The sequence below is a fragment of the Salvelinus sp. IW2-2015 genome, linkage group LG30 (assembly GCF_002910315.2).
Source record: "Salvelinus sp. IW2-2015 linkage group LG30, ASM291031v2, whole genome shotgun sequence".
Taxonomy (NCBI): Eukaryota; Metazoa; Chordata; class Actinopteri; order Salmoniformes; family Salmonidae; genus Salvelinus; species Salvelinus sp. IW2-2015.
This window is the reverse complement of record NC_036869.1, coordinates 4381611-4390246: the sequence shown is the minus strand read 5'-3', so window position 1 is coordinate 4390246 and position 8636 is coordinate 4381611. Positions and strand designations below refer to the sequence as shown.

Here is an 8636-nt window from a genome sequence, read left to right as displayed (position 1 = left end):
TCGTAAGGATCCGCAGAAGGCGAGTGGGAAAGCTGCCATTACCGTCAATATTACTCGCCAACGTGCAATCATTGGACAATAAATTAGACGAGGTACGATCACAAATATCCTACCGATGGGACATCAAAAACTGTAATATCTTATGTTTCACGGAATCGTGGCTGAATGATGACATGGATATTCAGCTGGATATACGCTGCACCGGCAAGATAGAACAGCACACTCCGGTAAGACGAAGGGGGGCGGTCTGTGCATATTTGTAAACAACAGCTGGTGCACGAAATCTAAGGAAGTCTCTAGATTTTGCTCGCCTGAGGTAGAGTATCTTGTGATAAATTGCAGACCACACTACTTGCCTAAAGAGTTCTCAGCTATACTTTTCGTGGCTGTTTATTTACCACCACAGACGGATGCTGGCACTAAGACCGCACTCAGTCAGCTGTATAAGGAAATAAGCAAACAGGAAACCACTCACCCAGAGGCGGCGCTCCTAGTGGCCAGATACTTTAATGCAGGGAAACTTAACACAGTTCTACCTAATTTCCATCAACATGTTAAATGTGCAACCAGAGGGAAAAAAATCTATATCACCTGTACTCCACACACAGGGACGCGTACAAAGCTCTCCCTCGCCCTCCATTTGGTAAATCCGACCACAACTCTATCCTCCTGATTCCTGCTTACAAGCAACAATTAAAGCAGGAAGCACCAGTGACCCGGTCTATAAAAAAGTGGTCAGATGAAGTAGAGTAAACTGCAGGACTGTTCTGCTGTCACACACTGGAACATGTTCTGGGATTCTTCCGATGGAATTGAGGAGTACACCACATCAGTCACTGGCTTTATCAATAAGTGCATCGAGGACATCATCCCCACAGTGACTGTACGTACATACCCCAACCAGAAGCCATGGATTACATGCAATATTCACACTGAACTAAAGGGTAGAGCTTCCGCTTTCAAGGTGTGGGACTCTAACCCGGAGGCTTATAAGAAATCCTGCTATGCCCTCCGACGAACCATCAGACAGGCAAAGCGTCAATACAGGGCTAAGATTGAATCATACTACACTGGCTCCGACGCTCGTCTTATGTGGCAGGGCTTGCAAACTATTACAGACTACAAAGGGAAGCACAGCCGCGAGCTGCCCAGTGACACAAGCCTACCAGACGAGCTAAATCACTTCTATGCTTGCTTTGAGGCAAGCAACACTGAGGCATGCATGAGAGCATCAGCTGTTCCGGATGAATGTGTGATCACGCTCACCGTAGCCGATGTGAGTAAGACCTTTAAACAGGTCAACATTCACATGGCTGCGGGGCCAGATGGATTACCAGGACATGTGCTCTGGGCATGTGCTGACCAACTGGCAGGTGTCTTCACTGACATTTTCAACATGTCCCTGATTGAGTCTGTAATACCAACATGTTTCAAGCAGACCACCATAGTCCCTGTACCCAAGAACACAAAGGCAACCTGCCTAAATGACTACATACCCGTAGCACTCACGTCCGTAGCCATGAAGTGCTTTGAAAGGTCGGTAATGGCTAACATCAACACCATTATCCCAGAAACCCTAGACCCACACCAATTTGCATACCGCCCAAACAGATCCACAGATGATGCAATCTCTATTGCACTCCACACTGCCCTTTCCCACCTGGACAAAAGGAACACCTATGTGAGAATGCTATTCATTGACTACAGCTCAGCGTTCAACACCATAGGACCCTCAAAGCTCATCACCAAGCTAAGGATCCTGGGACTAAACACTTCCCTCTGCAACTGGATTCTGGACTTCCTGACGGGCCGCCCCCAGGTGGTGAGGCTAGGTAGCAACATATCTGCCATGCTGATCCTCAACACTGGAGCCCCCCAGGGGTGCGTGCTCAGTCCTCTCCTGTACTCCCTGTTCACCCACAACTGCATGGCCAGGCATGACTCCAACATTATCATTAAGTTTGCAGATGACACAACAGTGGTAGGCCTGATCACCGACAACGACAAGCCTATAGGGAGGAGGTCAGAGACCTGGCCGGGTGGTGCCAGAATAACAACCTATCTCTCAACGTAATTAAGACTAAGGAGATGATTGTGGACTACAGGAAAAGGAGGACCGAGCACGCCCCCCATTCTCATCGACTGGGCTGTAGTGGAGCAGGTTGAGAGCTTCAAGTTCTTTGGTGTCCACATCACCAACAAACTAGAATGGTCCAAACATAGCAAGACAGTCATGAAGAGGGCACGACAAAGCCTATTCACCCTCAGGAAACTAAAAGATTTGGCATGGGTCCTGAGATCCTCAAAAGGTTCTACAGCTGCAACATTGAGAGCATCCTGACTGGTTGCATCACTGCCTCGTACGGCAATTGCTCGGCCTCCGACCGCAAGGCACTACAGAGGGTAGTGCGTACGGCCCAGTACATCACGTTGGCTAAGCTGCCTGCCATCCAGGACCTCTACAGCAGGCGGTGTCAGAGGAAAGCCCTAAAAATTGTCAAAGACCCCAGCCACCGCAGTCATAGACTGTTCTCTCTACTACCGCATGGCAAGTGGTACCGGAGTGCCAAGTCTAGGACAAAAAGGCTTCTCAACAGTTTTTACCCCCAATCCATAAGACTCTTGAACAGGTAACCAAATGGTTACCCGGACTATTTGCATTGTGTGCCCCCCCCCAACCCCTCTTTTACGCTGTGCCCCCGCACATTGGCTAACCGGGCTATCTTCACTGTGTCCCGCCACCCGCCAACCCCTCTTTTACACTACTGCTACTCTCTGTTTATCATATATGCATAGTCACTTTAACTATACATTCATGTACATACTACCTCAATTGGCCCGACCAACCAGTGCCCATTGGCTAACCGGGCTATCTTCACTGTGTCCCGCCACCCACCTCCCGCCAACCCCTCTTTTACGCTACTGCTACTCTCTGTTTATCATATATGCATAGTCACTTTAACCATATCTACATGTACATACTACCTCAATCAGCCTGACTAACCGGTCCCTGTATGTAGCCTCGCTACTGTTATAGCCCCGCTACTGTATATAGCCTCGCTACTGCTATTTTTCACTGTCTTTTTACTGTTGTTTTTATTTCTTTACTTACCTATTGTTCACCTAATACCTTTTTTTCACTGTTGGTTAGAGCCTGTAAGTAAGCCTTTCACTGTAAGGTCTACACCTGTTGTATTCGGAGCACGTGACAAATCAACTTTGATTTGAATTGAACTCACTCACTGTGTCATTGATAGAATAGAGGTAACTCACTCACTGTGTCATCGATAGAATAGAATAGCGGTAACTCACTCACTGTGTCATCGATAGAATAGAATGGAGGTAACTCACTCACTGTGTCATTGATAGAATAGCGGTACCTCACTCACTGTGTCATTGATAGAATAGCGGTAAATCACTCACTGTGTCAGTGATAGAATAGAATAGAGGTAACTCACTCACTGTGTCATCGATAGAATAGAATAGAGGTTACTCACTCAGTGTGTCATCGATAGAATATAATTGTTAACTCACTCAGTGTGTCATTGATAAGAATAGAATTGTGAACTCACTCAGTGTGTCATTGATAGAATAGAATTGTGAACTCACTCAGTGTGTCATTGATAGAATAGAATTGTGAACTCACTCAGTGTGTCATTGATAGAATAGAATTGTGAACTCACTCAGTGTGTCATTGATAGAATAGAATTGTTAACTCACTCAGTGTGTCATTGATAGAATAGAATTGTTAACTCACTCAGTGTGTCATTGATAGAATAGAATTGTGAACTCACTCAGTGTGTCATTGATAGAATAGAATTGTGAACTCACTCAGTGTCATTGATAGAATTGTTAACTCACTCAGTGTGTCATTGATATAATAGAATTGTGAACTCACTCAGTGTGTCATTGATAGAATAGAATTGTGAACTCACTCAGTGTGTCATTGATAGAATAGAATTGTGAACTCACTCAGTGTGTCATTGATAGAATAGAATTGGAACTCACTCAGTGTGTCATTGATAGAATAGAATTGTGAACTCACTCAGTGTGTCATTGATAGAATAGATTGTTAACTCACTCAGTGTGTCATTGATAGAATAGAATTGTTAACTCACTCAGTGTGTCATTGATATAATAGAATTGTTAACTCACTCAGTGTGTCATTGATAGAATGAATTGTTAACTCACTCAGTGTGTCATTGATAGAATAGAATTGTTAACTCACTCAGTGTGTCATTGATAGATAGAATTGTTAACTCATCAGTGTGTCATTGATAGAATAGAATTGTTAACTCACTCAGTGTGTCATTGATAGATAGAATGTGAACTCACTCAGTGTGTCATGATGTAGAATAGATATGTGAACTCACTCAGTGTGTCATTGATAGAATAGAATTGTGAACTCACTCAGTGGTGTCATTGATTAGAATAAGATTGTGAATCACGTGCAGATTGTGTCGCATGATTAGGAAATGGACGAATGTATCTCCGTCACACAGACGGAACTCGATTGGAAGTACGGAAAAAGGGAGAAATCGGGGGCTGTTCACCTTATTATTTCACATCACGTGAGGTCAGTCGCACCGGAACATGGAAACGGAGGATGTGAGAGCGAAGAGAGAGAATCAATTCCTATCTTGACATCTAATATTTTTTAAAAGTGGAGATCAATTACAAATACACCAAATTTAGGGGATGCGACACCGAGAAAAAAGCCTTGTTTTATTATCTGAGTGTAGTGTTTCATTTTTTATTTTATTTTATTTTTAAATTTAAAAAAGACTACACTTTGGATACACTACAACATTACAATTCCTTGCTGTTGTAGAGAAAATTCGTCGAGTAACAAAAGAAGTGATCAATTAAAGATGTGAGGTTATATGCAGTCATGTCAGGAAAACATACTGCACCATTCACATCTGTTCGAGACATGTCCCACAGAATTTCTGGGTATCTCTGGTTTATAATTATCTCACTTTTCTAGTATGAGCAACTACATTTGGTTTTTGGTTTTTTTTTTTTTTTTGGTGAGAGTGTGGGAGAACGCTGTGCAATACGGGGGGGGGTGGGTTCAAATAAATAAAACACCAGGGCACTGTGTTTCTCCCAAGAAGGGACAACCCATTAGACAAAGTAAGGCCCCCGGACAATAATTCAATGAAACACTACTGACCTGGATTCACATGAACAAACAATGAATCAACTAATAAGTTTCTTTTTCATGAAAGCCATTTTTATAATTTGTGGGTTGTTAACAGTTCAACCGCTCACATCAAAGTAAGCCAAAAATGCACAATCTACAGAACAACGATTCAAGGGGGATGCTGGATATCAACACAGCAGTGGAGTAACCAGTGTTTTTAAAATAAAACCCTATCAAATGGGCCACATTGAATGGAAAAAAACTAATACACGACAGATCACCCCGCAACTACACTGCTACATTCCGAGGCAGACAGTTATCCTAAGATCGTAGGACACTAAGTAATTCGTTAATTAAGCACAATAATCAAAAACATGGCTCAATCATTTTAATGTCCAAATGTTAATCAAGTATTGTGCTGTGAACTTTTTGTGCGACTTTCCAGAGATAGAGGGGGATAGTGGAAGGGCTTTGGGGTAAATTGTGCATCCTTCTGGAAAAAAGAGAGGCTTATAAATTACATTTACCGAAAACCATTTAAAGTGTCATTAGACAGAGAAGACCGCTCTTTGTCGCTTTTATTCCCAGAGCGATTAAATAATATGAGCTGAAGAAGCTCATTCATATGAACTCATTTTTGTTGGTCATATATAAAGGTGCCTAATCTGCAATAGAGTACATGTATATATTTCACCAGCCAGCAATGTGATCCACAAACAGAATTTACATGTAGAAGACTTAACTCACAATCAAAAATTGCAACGCTTTCCCTTATCTTCTCCCTTATCAAACTCGGCCACCAAAAAGTTTTTTATTTGGGCTGGAAGACGGATAAACTTACAATCGCTAGTTAGCTAAGTTGAAAAGGTATGCATTTTAACCCCATATTTAGGGAGCAAAAGATATAAGGCTTTAAAATGTGTAGCCTCAAGTCAAAGAAAAACGATAGCATGATATACAAATGTGTTTCCCCATGATTTTTTAGGTGATAGACAAAGCACATCAAGGAAGAACTACAATACTTACAAGAGAGATAATATAAAGCATTTCTGATGAGTTTAGATAAGTTGAATGGTCTTGAACAACAATAGATGTTTCATTATTTTTAATGCGTTCAAGCTGCTAAGATAAAAGGCACGTTTATACTTGAGGTGTTAGCAGACTTAAGCATAATACCGATTCATGACTACCTTGGTTGGTGGAAAATAAAAAGTACAGGCTTTGTGACCGCAATAGCCTTTCAAATATAAAGGAAAGGTTTATAAAAGTTGAACGCATGGTAAATTGGCAATTTCCAATTCTTAGTATGAAAGGGATATAATAACACATGTTAATGAGGGTGAAAAATTGTTTCCTCCAAATTCTTCAACATGCCCATTCGAATCAATCGAGCCAAAAGCAGTCCAACCCAGATTTCTGTATTGATGCTCCCTTCCTCATAACCTCCATGTGTGTGAGAACAAAGGACTAAGTTGGTATTAACAACAATAGCTGAGTGGAGCAATGTTTCATGCGTGGTTGTACAGGAAAGAGCTTCCCCAAAGTAAGCCTGTGGTGTAGGCCAGAATGTGCCAGTTTTTAATAAGGGGGTCTTAGATGGTCAGGATTCGTTGTTTTTCCCTTTCTCATAGAGGATGGGATTGGAGGTGTTGAACAGTGAAGCCACAGCCAAGCCTTACTGACAGTTCTGCATGCTAGTTCAGACCTGGATGGGGTTAACGTGGTGCTGTATGTAGGCTACCACAGATGTTAGGACTGGGACTTTCTGAGTGCTTTGTGAAACTTTTGAAAGCATATCGCCAGATATGATGAATACATTGCAGACTATTCAAATCCATATGGGATATGAGTATGTTGATGTTCCGTGAGAATGGCAGCAAATCAAACTGCGTTGAAAATAGTTAGTACATTTCTGTTTAACACAGCATACATCACATTTCATACAGGCAAAACAAACATATATTATTATTCTTCCTCTCTCCCCAGACAGACTACCCTGGCTGTATATCTTCTGTCCTTCGTGGAATGGTGGTCTATGCCCTTCACCCTTACTTAGGCTACCTATGGTGGTGGTTGTAACATCGGGGCTCTAGGGTAAGAGTGGAAACAAACACTGTGATGTTGCCCATTCCACCTTTAGCATGTCAGTTGTAATGTGGGTGGACTAGGTTTCCTGCCCTGGTCACACCGCAGGAACACTGCATGCTATTTACATTGCAAACTGCCTCCTTGTTCTTTAAACAGCCACTCTGTTGGGAAGAGGCAGACATATCTTACAATGCTAATGTTTAAGAAACTGTTTAAGGGTCAAGTGTAGTGGGAGAACAAGCCCAATTTATTCTGTGCAACATTAAATTATTTTCCTTGGCAATTGAATAAGTATTTTTATTATTTGTTAACTGATGTACAAGTGGGCAAAAACAGTTTTAGGTCAGCCACCAATTGTGCAAGTTTCTCTCCACTTAAAAAGATGAGAAGAGGCAGTAATTTTCATCATAGGACACTTCAATATGACAGACAAAATGAGAAAAAATTCCAGAAAATCACATTTGTAAGATTTTTATGAATTTATTTGCAAATTATGGTGGAAAATAAGTATTTGGTCAATAACAAAAGTTTATCTAATACTTTGTTATATACTTTGTTGGCAAATGAAACAGAGGTCAAACGTTTTTCTGTAACTCTTTTCACAAGGTTTTTCAACACTGTTGCTGGTATTTTGGCCCATCCTCATGCGATTCCTCTAAGAGCAGTGATGTTTTTTGGGGCTGTTGCATTAAACAGCCTCTCTCATCTTTTTAAGTGGGAGAACTTGCACAATTGGTGGCTTGACTAATACTTTTTTGGCCCCACTGTATAAACAGGAGATGAACAGCAGGCTGAAGTTTTACAAGGGTGCTGTTAGAGTAATGCCCTCAAGAGGAGATTTGGCTGTGGAGCAGAAATTTTTTTTTTCTTTCTCTCAGCGGCATGAGATGTTAAGTGCTGCTTCTTAGTTTGAGTAAAAAAACAAACAACTGAATAACCTCATTTTTCAGGTTCTTCATTGACTGGGGTCTACCTGCCGCTTGGCTTTGAGTTTTGCTGTGGAGCTGACCTTCCCAAGTGTGAGGGCAACCTCCTCAGGCCTGCTTCAACCTGTTCAAGTTCAGGTAACAGGGCTTCATACTTTGGGATAATATTTCCCATTGAAATAGTCATCTAGGTTTGTTGTATGCCATGAAGTCTATGTAGAACCGTAATAGCATTTTTAATGCCGCTAAATGGACAATAACCAAAAAGACATGTCCTGGGGCTGCAGTGGGGGAGGTCTCAGAAATCGAAGCTTAAAGTGTCCAAAATCACAACTTAAAATGGTCCACACACAGTTGTGAAGAAAGGCCCTCAAATCCAAAGTCTAAACAGCTGTACCATTGAGAGCATCATTGCTGGGCTTGTATCACAGCTTGGTATGGCATAGCACCGCCCTCTGATCGCATGGACATCCTAA

The 8636-nt window shown here is 41.9% G+C and overlaps 1 long non-coding RNA gene across 1 annotated transcript in view; it reads left to right on the top strand.

Moving 5' to 3' along the window:
• The window catches only part of LOC111955001 (uncharacterized), an 18156-nt gene that overhangs the window by 8286 nt on the left and 1234 nt on the right, over positions 1–8636 (top strand). The window lies entirely within an intron of this gene.